Source organism: Thamnophis elegans, chromosome 15 (assembly GCF_009769535.1).
Source record: "Thamnophis elegans isolate rThaEle1 chromosome 15, rThaEle1.pri, whole genome shotgun sequence".
In the NCBI taxonomy this organism is placed as follows: domain Eukaryota; kingdom Metazoa; phylum Chordata; class Lepidosauria; order Squamata; family Colubridae; genus Thamnophis; species Thamnophis elegans.
Window position 1 is genome coordinate 16,364,720 of NC_045555.1, and position 15,684 is coordinate 16,380,403.

The 15,684-nt window shown below is 43.4% G+C and overlaps 1 protein-coding gene across 1 annotated transcript in view; it reads left to right on the forward strand.

Moving 5' to 3' along the window:
• Positions 1-12,860: 12,860 nt before the first annotated feature.
• ANXA11 (annexin A11) overlaps positions 12,861-15,684 on the forward strand; it is a 30,087-nt gene continuing 27,263 nt past the window's right edge. The window contains exon 1 of the mRNA XM_032232102.1: positions 12,861-13,024. The gene's annotated coding sequence lies outside the window, so the exon portion shown is untranslated. The remainder of the gene's footprint in view (positions 13,025-15,684) is intronic.

Below are 15,684 nucleotides of genomic sequence, written 5' to 3' on the forward strand. Positions count from 1 at the left end.
GTCTTTTGACTCCAGTCACATGACTACATAGCCATACCCACCCAGTCACATGACCCCCACCACCAAGCCACGCCTACAGAACCAGTAGGGGGAAAAATAGATTTCACCACTGCCCTGAACTTACCCTGAAAATGCCATTGTCCTTCTGTAACTTTGGTGCCCAGAAGATAACATTTCAAAAGCAGGCGTGCATAAAAGGTAAAGGTAAAGATAAAGGTCCCCCCCCCCATATATGCTAGTCGTTCCCAATTCTAGGGAGCGGTGTTCATCTCCATTTCAAAGCCGAAGAGCCAGCACTGTCCAAAGATGTCTCTGTGGTCATGTGGGCGGCATAACTAAATGCCAAAGGCGCACGGAACGCTATTACCTTCCCACCAAAGGTGGTCCCTATTTTTCTACTTGCATTTTTACATGTTTTCGAACTGCTTGGTTGGCAGAAGCTGGGACAAGAAACGGGAGCTTATTCCGTTATGCGGCACTAGGGATTCAAACCGCTGAACTGCCAACCTTTCTGACAGACAAGCTCAGTGTCTTAGCCACTGAGCGACTGCCTCCCCGAGGCATGCATAACATGTAGCCAAACGTGAGCAAGATTGGACTTGATTGGAAGTTAAGGCTTCTAGAAAATCCCAGGATTATTCTGAAAACTTGCAAAATAGAAGAGGGGTTAGCTTCAATCTGAGAACTCAAAAAGAACATATGACCAAATATAAGGGAGTATGTTCATAATTTAAGAATGTCTTTTGTATCTGAAAATCCAATCCTCCCTATTAGTGACTCACGAACCAAGCCTCCAAAACTAACATCAAGGTTCAGATTCTTACAGACGCAGGGAAACCATTTGTGACATGGGTCAATGCCAGTGCTGGGAACAATGCTCAGAAACTGACTAGTTCTCAAGATCAGGTTTTTCACCTTGTCCTCACAAGTGGGTGTTGATCCAGCTGAAATGTGCCGATATCTTGAAAGACAGTTTTACAAAGTTTTTGTTGTAGTTCTCTAAAATACATTGAGAACATGCCCAGCCATGATTATTCCTACTTTCTCAAGAGAGAGTGTTAGCTTGGGATTCCATCAAAGCTGATAAAACTTCAGTCCTGGCTTCTGACAATACCTGGTCACCACAAATACTGCTGGTTTCAACAGATCCCCAGATTGAACACCTGGCTCTTCAGGTGTTGTCCAACCACTTCAGGAGCAAGTTAAGCTCTCCGAAGAAACCACTAGAAGGCCTCCAAAGTCCCATCCAGCTCTGTTCTGTTCTGTTCTACTCTACCCTACCCTACCTTACCTTACCCTACCCTACCCTACCCTACCCTACCCTACTCTACATTCTTATTCCATATTCTGTTCTGTTCTATTCTATATTCTATTCTAATCTACCTTACCCTACCCTACTCTACTCTATTCTATTCGTATTCCATATTCTATTCTGGTCTATTCTATTCTATATATTCTACTCTACCCTACCCTACCCTACCCTATCCTACCCTACCCTATTCTTATTCTGTTCTGTTCTATTCTATTCTTATTCTATTCTGTTCCATATCCCATATTCTATGTTCTGTTTTGTTCTGTTCCATTCCGTTCCATTCCATTCATTGTTCTATCCTATCCTATAACCGAGGTTTGCCTTGCAATCTCAAAGCAGCTTGGAAAGAATGCCGTGTTCAAACCTTTGCTAAATCACCTGGATTGTCCAAAACTTCCTGAAACGAAATTGTCCTAACGGATGTGGCTGCAATATGACAGCAAGCAGGAAGATAGTTTCAGTTCCTCCTTCCCAGGCATTTGATGAATACAAGCCATACAAGCACAGTACAGGATCAGTGACACCCGACACCCATAGCATGGAATGTTGCTGTGAAATCTTCCACTTTTTCTGGAAGTCACACCCAGTTTCAGGAGCTGCAGTAAAAGGCTAAAGGCATAGTTCCTGGTTGCAAAACTGGATGCCTGAGACATACACTTTCCCACCCACCCCCTCTCTGAACTGGTTACTGTAATTGTGGGGGTTGCATTAATGACATGTTGGAATTCCCGGCAACCAGCTTCGGTTCACACTCGATCAAGTGTCAATAAATAAAGTTTATTTTTTTCTCATTGCAATAGAAGGTTTGTTTCTCTCCTAAATAGGAACTAATCCTGATTTTCTTTTGCAGACCTAGAAGTGATAGTACTATGATAGGGTACCCACATGAAATCTTGGGTTGATTTTTCACATTGGTAGTGGAGAGGACAGTGGTAAAATTCAATTCTTTTTTACTACTGGTTCTGTGGGCGTGGCTTGGTGGGCGTGGCAGGGGAAGGATACTGCAAAATCCCCATTCCCTCCCCACTCCAGGGGAAAGATACTGCAAAATCTCCATTCCCTCCCCACTCCAGGGGAAAGATACTGTAAAATCCCCATTCCCTCTCCACTCCAGGGGAAGGATACTGCAAAATCCCCACTCCAGGGGAAAGATACTGCAAAGTCCCCATTCCCTCCCCACTCCAGGGGAAAGATACTGCAAAATCTCCATTCCCTCCCCACTCCAGGGGAAGGATACTGCAAAATCCCCATTCCCTCCCCACTCCAGGAGAAAGATACTGTAAAATCCCCATTCCCTCCCCACTCCAGGGGAAGGATACTGCAAAATCCCCATTCCCTCCCCACTCCAGGGGAAAGATACTGCAAAGTCCCCATTCCCTCCCCACTCCAGGGGAAAGATACTGCAAAATCTCCATTCCCTCCCCACTCCAGGGGAAAGATACTGTAAAATCCCCATTCCCTCTCCACTCCAGGGGAAGGATACTGCAAAATCCCCACTCCAGGGGAAAGATACTGCAAAGTCCCCATTCCCTCCCCACTCCAGGGGAAAGATACTGCAAAATCTCCATTCCCTCCCCACTCCAGGGGAAGGATACTGCAAAATCCCCATTCCCTCCCCACTCCAGGGGAAAGATACTGTAAAATCCCCATTCCCTCCCCACTCCAGGGGAAGGATACTGCAAAATCCCCATTCCCTCCCCACTCCAGGGGAAAGATACTGCAAAGTCCCCATTCCCTCCCCACTCCAGGGGAAAGATACTGCAAAATCTCCATTCCCTCCCCACTCCAGGGGAAAGATACTGTAAAATCCCTATTCCCTCCCCACTCCAGGGGAAGGATACTGTAAAATCTCCATTCCCTCCCCACTCCAGGGGAAAGATACTGTAAAATCTCCATTCCCTCCCCACTCCAGGGGAAAGATACTGCAAAATCTCCATTCCCTCCCCACTCCACCTCACGCCTGGGGGAAGGATATTGCAAAAACTCCATTCCCACCCCACTGTGGTATTTGCAGATTCTCCAAACTACTCAAAATATCCGCTACCGGTTCTCCAGAACCTGTCAGAACTTGCTGAATTTCACCCCAGGGAGAGGATGAATCTTGTTAACCTAGTCTAGGTTTTCTGTAGTTTGGGTACTTTGCACCAAATATGCTGTAATGTTTTGGTTTGATGAGTAGATTCTATCCCCCCCCCCCCATGGCTCCCTGTCTTAAATACACAGCTCTGGATGGCTAACATTGAAAAACCGAAAACAATAAAAAGATTTGTAAATCACACAAAAGTGCAGGCAAGCAACCAATCTATAATGTTAATAATCATCCTAATGGATGCAACCAGAAAATGGGCTCGCCAACGTCATAAGGCCCCCAGGCTTGATGGCAAAACCAGCACTTTAAGGATTTGCAAAACACCAGGAGGGTGAGGGCAACTCTGATTTCTGGGGAAAATTTCTCTAAGTATCTTTAAATAAGTGGGGGGGGAGGGGAAACCCATTAGGTCATTAGAAGCTATGGAAGAAAATTGATCTATATAGACCAACAATTTTAAAAAAACACCCACTAATTATATCAATTGAACCTACTGTTCTTCACTGCTGCAAATTTGAATAACACTCAAAACCCAGGAGCTGGACTTGTACCAAAGATGCATTTAGAATAGAATAGAATAACGGACTTGGAAGGGATCTTGGAGATCTTCTAATCCAACCCCCTGCTTAGGCAGGAAATCCTACACTACTTCAGACAAGTGGTTGTCCAACATCTTCTTAAAAACTTCCAGTGTTGCAGCATTCACAACTTCTGGAGGCAAGTTGTTCCACTGATTAATTGTTCTAACTGCCAGGAAATTTCCGCTTAGTTCTAGGTTGCTTCTCTCCTTGATTAGTTTCCACCCATTGCCTCTTGTCCTGCCCTCAGGTGCTTTGGAGACTATCTTGACTCCCTCTTCTTTGTGTCAACCCCTGAGATATTGGAACACTGCTATCATGTCTCCCCAAGTTCTTCTTTTCATTAACCTAGACATACCCAGTTCCTGCAACCGTTCTTCATATGTTTTAGCCTCCAGTCTCCTAATCATCTTTGTTGCTCTTCTCTGAACTCTTTCTAGAGTCTCCACATCTTTTTTACATCGTGGCGACCAAAACCTACCAAGGCATTATAAAATGGTATTAACACTTCATGTGATCTTGATTCTATCCCTCTGTTTATGCAGCCTAGAACTGTGTTGGCTTTTTGGCGGCGGCTGCACACTGCTGGCTCATATTTAAATGGTTGTCCACTAGGACTCCAAGATCCCTCTCACAGTTACTACTATTGAGCAAGGTGTCACGTATACTGTACCTGTGCGTTTTTAAAAAATATTATTCTCATTATTATATATTATTATTCTCTAATTATTATATAGATTCAGCATTAAGAACAGGGATTATTGCATTTTATATAGAAGGTTTGCTTTTAAAAATGTAGCCTTTGCTTCTCCTCTATTCTTACTTGTCAAAAGCAAACCTTCTATATAAAATGTGATAATCACTGTCCTCTTCTAGACATGGAAAGCTTTTTTATAAAATGGTGTTCTTTCTTTTACTGTTGTCAGTAAATAGGCCGGCGCCTTATGAAGTTGGCTGGCCTCTAAATTTAATAAACAAATAAATGAAAAAGGGAATGAGGAAATCACATAATTAAAAGGCCATGGAAATGCAATCATTTGTCAGATTATATTGCAACATTAAAAAAAGAGAGAGAGAGGTCATCTTAGTCACTGGATCCATTACCTTTATCCTATAAATACATTTCACAGCCTGGTGTGTTTCACAATTTCTCTAGTGGGGAATTTCTCTCTCACTTTGGAAATATACTCCAATGGCAGAATGACACATGAGCCCATTAATGTCTATGTAATCACTATTTGCTAATAACAAAGAGCGAGTGTTGTTTTGGGGAAAATGTGGAAGCTCCTAAATAGAAGCTGTTTTATGGTGTGGTTTTAGGTCAGATTGTTTAAGCACTGAATTTAAATAGAGGGATTACGGTTCTAAGACATATTCATTCATATATTTTTCTGGCTGGTGGTTTCTCCATAGGATTTCATAAAGGAGCCTATAAACTGATAGGGTGTTCACCCTATAGGAAGGAAGTGTTCCTTATGTGGGGTTGGACCATTGCTGAATAGTTAGATGGATGGATGGATGGATGGATGGATGGATGGATGGATGGATGGATGGATGGATAGATAGATAGATAGATAGATAGATAGATAGATAGATAGATAAGGTAAAGGTAAAGGTTCCCCTTGCACATATATGCTAGTCATTCCCAACTCTAGGGGACAGTGCTCATCTCTGTTTCAAAGCCAAAGGGCCAGCGCTGTCCGAAGACGTCTCCATGGTCATGTGGTTGGCATGAGTAGATGCTGAAGGCGCACAGAACTCTGGTACCTTCCCACCAAAGGTGGTCCCTATTTTTCTACTTGCATTTATAATGTGCTTTCGAACTGCTAGGTGGCAAGAAGCTTGGACAAGTAACAGGAGCTCACTCCATTACGCAGCACTAGGGATTCAAACCACCGAACTGCTGACCTTTCTGATCGACAAGCTCAGCGTCTTAGCCACTGAACCACTATGTCCCTAATATATCACCATATTGATTTCAGCATCAAAGCTGTTTTGTATGAGGGAATGAAAATGGGTGGGTGAATAAATTAGCTTTTCAATTTAGGAATGTAAAATAGGTAGGAAAAACTGAAAGATCTTGACTCTGTCATTCTCAAAGTATCACTGGGGGAGGCAGGCGCCATCAAAAAGGCATCCTATTATATTTGTGTGTATCTGTGTTTACGTGTCCGTGTGCATGTATGTATGTATATATATATATATGTATGTATATAAATATGTGTGTGTGTCAGTGTGTGTGTGCATGTATACATATATGTATGTATGTATATATGTCTGTGTGTCTGTATGTGTGCGTGCATACAGTTCCGTACAATTTACTATATATATATATATATATATGTTGTATTTGTGCTGATAAATAAATAAAGGGAGACTAGTATAGATCTATTTCAAGCTATTTAGCTCTCATCAGCTAGCCATACCCTTATTGGGATTTGAACCTGGGCTATATTGCATACTAGGCAAACTTCTTAGCCATTAGGCCACAGGCTCTTATCCGTTATCAGCGAAACCAGGGTGAAAGGTATCTATTAGATTTCTTTTACAACCCCTGGTATGCCCAAATATGGGAGGAAGGTCACACTTCCACTCTCTGTCCTTCGGCTCGTCACAAGAGACCATCCAGGCAGAAACCCAATATTTTTACTGTTGCCTTTTTGTTACATTTTGTTGTATTTGTGCTGATAAATAAATAAAGGGAGACTAGTATAGATCTATTTCAAGCTATTTAGCTCTCATCAGCTAGCCATACCCTTATTGGGATTTGAACATATATATATATATATATATATATATATATATATATATATATATATATATATATATATATATATATATATATGAAATTAAAGTTAAGCTGGAAAATATGGAATGAAAATAAGATGACTGAAATGTGAAATGAAAATATGATGTAAAAAATAATAAAAACTTTGTTTTACAAAAGGCATCCTATTATAGAATCCTAGAAGTGGAAGGGACCTTGGAGGTCTTCTAGTCCAACCCCTTGCCCAAGGCAGGGGACCTCATAGCATTCCCAACCAAATGGTTGTCTGATCTTTCTTGAAAACCTCCAGCAATGGATCCAGTAGGGAAGCTGTTCATCGTTCTCACTGTCATGAAATTTCTTATTTCCAGGTTGGTGTGAAGTTACCATCCTCTGCTACCAAATGTGATGTTCCCGTGGGTCGTCCATGAGGCCAATGTTGAGAAAAGACAGGAGACGAACTTTCTCAGGATGGAGCGACCCAGATGAGAACCTGAGAGCCCCTTTTATTGAGATAGGACAAAGGCAGGAGGAGCAATAACATGTGATTAAAAACAGCCTGTAAAAGTACAATTTCTAATCTACTGCTCAGGGAAGTTCTGTCTATATATGGTCATATCCTGGTCAGGATCCTGGTCAGGATGTTTTGTTATGGACTATCAGGATGTTATGTTCTGCACTATCAGGATATCAGGATGTTATGGAGTTCTAGGAGTTTGTTTTCTCCTGTGTGATTCAGCGTGACCCTGCAGGCCCTGGTGTGACCTAGGCCATGGAGGACACACACCTACACAAGGAACCATATTACAACAGGTTGGCTCTGGAAATAATGCCACCTTCACCAATATAATGTCAGCTTTCCCTGCTCCGACCTAACCAAGTTGTTGGAGAGATTGCCATTGAAGATCCCCGGAGGCATTGGGCTAACAGCCCCAATTAATTTTTTTTAAAAATTGGAGCTCCTTGGGTTCTCTAAGCTAGTCAGAATACAGAATAGAGTTGGAAGGAACCTTGGAGGTCTTCTAGTCCTCCAACCCTCTGCTCAGGCAGGAGACTGTACCATTTACAACAAATGATTTTCCAATCTCTTCTTAAAAACTTCCACTGTTGGAGCATTCACAACTTCTGAAGGCAAGTCATTCCACTGATTAATTGTTCTAACTGTCAGGAAGTTTCTCCTTAGTTCTAGGTTGCTTCTCTCCTTGATTAGTTTCCACCCATTGCTTCTTGTCCTGCCTTCAGGTGCTTTGGAGAATAGGCCTTCTCTGTGGCAGCCCCTCAAATATTGGAACATTGCATAGCTTGGTAAAATAAGACAGTGGAATGGCTGGGCCCTGAAAATTACTCCCTAGATTTCAGGAAGCTCTTAATCCTTCATTCTGAACCAATCTCCGTCATTTGCAGATTTTCATAAAACATTCTTCCGTTTTATATTAAATCCAGCTTTTGGGGGGGGGTGAGAATTGATGAGCAACTGTGCGTCGCTGCCCACTAAGGATACGCCTCCCTCCCATTTTTCAAAACAGGGTTAGAGAAGATTTAAGATCATTCTATGATTTATGTTATTGTTTTTTAATGGATAGTTTTTCAAATATCCATTAATTATCCAAATAATTGTGTTTTATGGTTTATGGCTTATTGGACTTATATGCCGCCCTTTTCCCAAAGGACTCAGGGCGGCATACAACATAAAAACACATATTACAAAAGTTAAAAGAAAGATTAAATAGAATATCCAAAAAACCCAATAGACATTTACAATGAGATTTAGAAATTATATTAAAATTAACAATTAAAATTAATAATTAATGTTATTCAGGCTTTTAGGGCGCGTCGGAAGGACCGGAGGTCGGGGATTATATGAAGCTCCGTGGACAGCTCACTCCAGAGGGAAGGCGCTCCCACAGAGAAGGCTCTACCCCTGGGGGTCGCCAGCCTACACTGCCTGGCCGACGGCATCCTAAGGAGGCCGATTCTGTGGGATTGTACTGGACGGTGGGAGGCTACCGGTGGCAGTAGGTGGTCTCGCAAGTACCCTGGGCCTAAGCCATGGAGCATTTTAAAGATCATAATTAACACCTAAAAGGGCACCTAGGTACCCCCATGACAACCCGCGCGGCCGCATTCTGGACCAGCTGAAGCCTCCGGGTGCTCTTCAAGGGCAGCCCCATGTAGAGAACGTTACAGTAGTCCAGGCGAGAAAGGACGAGGGTGTGAGTGAATTAATGGATATTTTTTATTAATTTTACTAACTTTTACTAAAAGAAGATTTCATAAGTTTTTTTTTTTAAAAAAAATATATTTTATTCATTTTTCACATTCCATTTGCAATCACTTATATACAGGGTATTTACTATAAGAAAAGAAAAAAAGAAAAAGGGAATAAAACGAACAAATAAAAAGGAAACACAACTCATCATTCACAACCCCACCTAACCCTTCCATCCTCCATACACCCCATCTACCCCCTCCAACTTTCCTTTCTCCCTCTAACACTCCCCTCCTACTTCCCTTTCCCCTCAAGCCTTCCTTCTCCCCTTACTCCCCACACACCCTCCTTACATTCCCCTTACTCCTTCCTTACTCCTCCCTCTTCTTTCCCTCTACCTCCCTCCTTGGTGTATGCCTTTATTCGAGTGTTGTTTGATCTGATAAAAGTAAAATGAACCAAGGAAAAAAAAAAACAAAATAAAAGAAAAAAAAACCACCGTATATAAATACATTCTTGTTCTTATTAAGACTATGTTAACACCCCCCCACCCCCACCCCACAAATCCCCATCCCCAATCCTCCCGACTTCCCAGGGCCCACACCTGGTACTACCTTCTGTCTAAAATATCTTGTATACATATGGATTAAAAAATAAAAGTAATATGTCAAAAGAAAGAAAAACAGAAAAAAAAGAAGAGAGAAAAGAGAAAGGAAAAAAGAAGAAGAAGAAAAAAAAAAGAAACCACTCTTTGTGTTGATCTCAGCCCCCCATCTTTATCTATGCTTAAATAGTATAAATCATTCTATCTATATTTTATTCTCGTCTCTTACTTCTTTGCTATTTACCCCAACCTTCTGTAGACTCTCCCGTTCCTCTTCCTAAACCTCATGATCCCTTCCGATAAGATTTAAGCAACGTGGTTCATGCCACATATTCAAATATGACTTTACAGAAGAGTAATCAAACTTTCCCTTCTAGTAAAATTTAAACAGCGTAAATGATCTTTCTTAACCTCCTTTTCAAACAGTAATTCAAAATAATCTAGCCAAGCTTCCCCTTCTTAGTAAAATTAAGCAGCGTAGATCAAATATTACTTTACACAGAAATCAATTTCTATCTTAAGATAATTCCAACCGACTTTCTCTTCTAATAGGATTTAAATAACGTAGTTCATTCCACATGCATTTTACCCTCATCCCTTACTTGTCTGATATTTACCACTATCAAATTTATACTAGCATTTGTTTAAAATCTAACTCAAAGCAATTTCAACCAACTTTCCCTTCTAATAAAAGTTAAATAGCATGGATCATTCCACATATTCAAATAATACTTTCAGCAAGAGTCAGTTAACCATCTGTTTTAAAATAGTCCCTTCTAACAAAGTTTAAACAACATAAATCATTCCGCATTCTTTTTACACTTATCTTAAGATAATCCCAACCGGCTTTCTGTTCTAATAAGCCTTAAACAACGTAAATCATTCCACATATATTTTACCCTCATCCCTTGCTTGTCTGATGTTTACCACTATCAAATTTATGCTAACGTTAATTTAAAATCTAGCTCAAAGTAGTTTCACCCAGCTTTCCCTTCTAATAAGAATTAGTCACCACATTACAAAGAATTAGTCCGCTTTTTCTACCGGAGAGAGGTCTCAAACCCCCATTCAGTCCTCAACTTTGGCGAGTATTTTAAAATGTCTAAATTCTCGATCTCCGTTTTTCTGCTTCTCCGAGGGAGGAAGGGCTACCCCCTCCATCCTGCAACCACATGGCCTGCCGTTTGCCTTCTCCTTCCGCTTGTCTCTCCTCTCTTCCAAGCGAGTCAGGAAGTCCCGCCTTCAGAATCCTGCAATAGAAATCTTGAGCCTCCGAAACAGAGTTAAGACGAAATCTTTGATTCTCAAATGTAACCGTGATGCCGGCAGGGGCCTCCCATCTGTATCGAATCTGTTGACTCCTAAGCTCCTTAGTTAAAAAGGTGTAGTCCCTTCTTGCTTTCAGCATCTGGAAAGGAATATCTTTGAAGACAATCAGGTCCTGGTCATCAACTCGGAGACTGTTATTATGAAACTTTTGCACAATCGCATTTCTAGATTCTTTTGTAGAAAAATGTATAATTATGTCCCTCGGGAGCTGTCGCTGTTCCGCTATCAATGAGTTCTGGCGATAGATTTTCCGAATCTGCCAATCAAAGTTAAGTCCCGGGCTTCCCACCGCATAGCTGAAGGCTTCAGCAAAGGTCTGTTTCAAATTCTCTTGCTCCTTTTCACGGAATCCTCTGACTCTTATTGCAAATGCCTTCCTATTAAAATTTATCATCATGAGCTGTTCTTCATTGTCTCTAATTTTTTGTTGTAAAATTTGAATATTGGTAGTCAAATTAAAATTAGCCTTCTCCAAACTTTCCAATTTGTTCTCTATTTCAGCAGAGTAATCTGACAGGGCAGACACGGCTGCAAACGTATTCGCCTTCATTTGATTAACTTTAGACTTTAAATCATCATATAGTTCCAATACAAATTCCTTAATTTCTTGTTTAAAGGCATTAAACATTTTAAAGAAATATTCCTGTGTTAGAAATTCTCCAGTAGAGGGCATAGGAGACAAAGGCTGTGGTTCCAGTAAAAATTCTTTAAATTCTTTAGACACATTTGTAGCAAGACGCTTCTTTGACCTGGGTGCCATAATAAATAAACAAGTAAGCAGCGCTTTGCTCCCCTCTATTTCCAAAGAAGAAGAGTTTATTTTGTTAAGGAGCGGTCTGCAGGAAGGTAAAACCGGCTAAGTACATCCACTATCAATCATCCACGGAGAGAAATCGCCATTTTGAAATCCATTTAGACAAAGAAGTCTCTAAGACAAATGGTGCTGGTATTTAAGATAGTAATAAAAGCATAAATCTCACAGGGGTGGGACCCGCCCGTATCAATTCTAGCTTGAAAAAACTTTGTTTTGTCCTGGGGGGGGCTAGCCTGTCTGGGGCTGCCAAAAAAAAAAAGGCAGCTGAGAAGAACTGGCTGGAGATAAAAGCTCTGCTCCGGCTGGATCTAATCTCTGTCCACAGCCAAAAAAAAGAAAAAGGCTGTGGCTTACGAATAGACCCTAGCCTACAGAGCTACTCCCTGCCCCTTTTTTAGCCAAAAAGGGGTGCTATCTATGATCTTATTTAGATATACAGACCAGATCTCTGAGGAGCTCGGTGGAGCCCTCCTCGGCAACAGGCCACGCCCCCAGGAAGTCCAAGATTTCATAAGTTTTTGATTACTAGACTAGACTAACAGAGTTTGAAGAGACCTTGGAGGTCTTCTAGTCTGACCCCCTGCTTAGGTAGGAAACCCTACATCACTTCATATAAACTGTTATCCAACATCTTCTTGTTCTGTCTTCTTGTGCTTTGTTATTTGTTTTTAATGGGTAATTTAAATATTATCCATTAAAAAACAGGATTAGAGAAGATTTAAGATCATTCCATGATTAATATTATTGTTTTTCAATGGACACTTTTTAAATTATCCATTAATTAACCAGATAATTGTTTTAATGGATTTTTTTTACTAAAGATTACATAAATTTTGATTACTAGACTAGACTAGAATAACAGAGTTGGAAGGGGCCTTGGAGGTCTTCTAGTCCATCCCCCTGCTTAGGCAGGAAACCCTCTGCCATTTCAGAAAAATGGCAATCCAATCCCTTCTTAAAAACTGTCCATCGCCAGATGAGAAACCTGGCGGGGGAAGAGGCAACGGACCGGATCGGGCGCTCGGCTCCTTCCCCCGCGGCGAAGCGCAGCCTTTGCAGCCGGATACTTTTTACACAGGGAGCGAGAGGGGCGCGCGGGGGGGGGGGGCGGCCGAACTCCCCGCCAGGCCGGGAAGAAGGCGGAGAAGGCGACGAGACTCCGCCTTGGATCCCCGCAGAACTTCGCTGTCGTTCCGGAAGGGGAAAAGAGCTGCGCCCGAGTAGGACTCTGCGCCCGCCCGGGAAAGAGGCGCGTCCCGCTCCTGCTGCTGGCCGCCCTCCTGCCGATTCCTGATCCTGCGGCTGCACTTTGCTTTTGCCAGGTAGGGATCGGCGGGATGGGGGGGTGGGGGGGGGGAGGGATGGGACTCCGGAGCCTTGCCGCAGGCAGGCAGGCAGGCAAACAGACCGACCATCAGACAGACAGACTGACAAGCGGACAAGGAGGCAGATAGACAGGCAGGCAGCAGGCTAGCAGGCAGACAGACAGGAAGGCAAGCAGGCAGCAGGTAGAAAAACAGACCGAAAGGCAAGAAGACAGACAGACAGACAGGAAGGAAAGCAGGCAGGCAAGAAGACAGACGGACAGACTGGAAGACAAGCAGGTAGCAGGCAAGAAGGCAGACAGACAGACCGACAAACACACAGGCAAGAAGACAGACAGACAGGCAAACAGGCAGGCAGGCAAGAAGATAGACAGACAGCCAGGAAGGCAAGCAGGCAGCAGACAGACAGACAGATGGGCAAGAAGACAGACAGGGCAGGCAAGCGGGCAAGGGCGTCGGGGGCACAGCCAAGGCAAGGGGACGCAGCCCGGCTTGGGTCTTTGGAGCGCGAGAGGTTCCCCCCTTCCTCCTCCCCCCCACCCCACCCAGGAGGCGCCTTCAGGCCAACATGGCTGTTGGGCGGGCGGGCGAGGGGAAGAAGGAGCGCTGCCAGCCTTGGGCGGAGTTCCTGGGCGGAGAAAGCGGCGCGGAGCCTCGGCCTTTGCCCGAGCAGGTTTCGCTCGCGCGGTTTGCCTTGCAAGAGCCCCGGAATCCTGACGACCGCGGCTCTCCTGTTGGCTTTCCCCAGCCAGGGTCTCCAACTTTCGCCCCCCTCCCCGAGCTCTCCTCCGCCTCCAACACTTCGAAGGCTCAACTTTCGACCTTGCGCTCTCCCCGTGATTTTAACTCCTTTTTCTGGCTTGGCTCGGGCTGTCCGACTGCCAAGACATTATTATTTCTTCTCCTTCTCCTTTTTCTTCCTCTTCCTCTTCTCCTTCTTCTCCCCCCCCTCCTCCTTTTCTTCTTCCCTTCCTCCTGCTCCTCCTCTCCTCCTCCTCCTCTTCTTCTCCTTCTCCTTCTCCTCCTCCTCCTCGTCTTCTTCCTCTTCTCCTCCCCCTTCTATTATTATTATTATTATTGCGTGGTTAATCTTTGGTGAGATTCACAGCCTTTGGGGCTGGTTGGTAGCTCGACAGCTCGAGTCCTAACCAAGGACCTAGGAAGATATAAGCTGTTCCAAGTAGGGTGGTTTTTTGCAGAATCAGAATGTTCAAATCAGGTAAATTTAAAATTTCCAAATGAGGTAGCCCTTTGGGTATTGCTCCAAGGGCTCCAATTACAATTGGGACAACACAGGATTTCTTTTTCAACAGTCGCTCAACTTCAATTTGCAAGTCCCGGTACTTTGTGATTTTTCTTGCTGCTTATCTTCAATTCCTGCATCTCCGGGTTTTGCAATGTCAATGAACTATTCAACTATTGTTATGTCAGGTGTGTTGTGGGCCAAGTGCCTGTCAGTGTGAATTCTTGTTCAGTCCCATAAGATCTTGACTTTCTCATTCTCTAAAACCTTCTCAACCTGATGGTCCCAGTGATTTTTGGTGTACTACTACTACTACTATTACTACTACTACTACTACTACTACTACTACTACTACTACTACTACTACTATTATCGAGAACAGAAACATTTTTATTTTATTTTATTTTTTTACCACACACCAAACTTGGGAAAACACAAACCAGCTAACCTTTGCTAGAGAAAGGGCCCAGGGTTTGTAACGGGGGAGCTTGGCCTCAGAAAGATACCCCTCTCCCCCAAAAATGGGAGATCTGGATTTGAATTAGGGCAGTATGGGAAGGGGGAAGAGGGTGAGGGGTGAAATGGCTGATACTTCATTTTAGCCCAGTCTGAGTAAGTCAGACTTACTTTCTCTTCTGCAAGCCAAGAATATTGAAACTGAATTAGGAAGTTGGTGTTTGGAAATCAAATCCTCCGCAGTTAGACTTTCAAGCAATATGTGAAGCTGTCTTTCAATCGTCATTTCTCTTGGTGATCATCTGACCATCTCCAGCTTATGTTTTGGCAACAAAAAAGCAAAAGCTGGTTAGCTTTCTTCTCGGTCTAGTTTGAGCCTGGGATTTCCTGGTTGGTCCCCCCATCCCAGCAAGACTTCAGTTTTTTGAGATCTGCCAAGGTTGCTTCTGAATGACAAACAGGAGATAGGGCAGTGATGGTGCGTGTGAGAGCTTTGCGAGGACACATGCGTGCTTATCGGGGCTGCACCTCGGAAGAGGAGCTGCCCAGGGGGGCATGCGTGCTCCAGAAAATGAACTTACTGTTTCGGCATATGCAGCATCGCCCGTTTCTACTGGCGAGCATGTGTGTGTGATGATCAGCTGGCTGGTGTGTATGCTCGCGCTGGAAAATGGAAGACCAGCTCTTCCAATTTCTGGCACTGCCACACGCACGAAGGCCAGCTGATTGTCATGAGCACCAGAAACCTGGAAGAGGAACAGGCAATGCTGCACACACCAGGCAACATGGCTCCGCATGCCATTTTGAGCATGCGTGCCATAGGTTCGCCATCACGGAGGTAGGGAAAGGTAGAGCTTTTTATTCTGCTTTATACTTCTAAAACTGCGATGCACTGAATTAGGCAGTCCTTAACTTACAACAGTTCACTTAGTGACCATTGGAAGTTACAACATCGCTG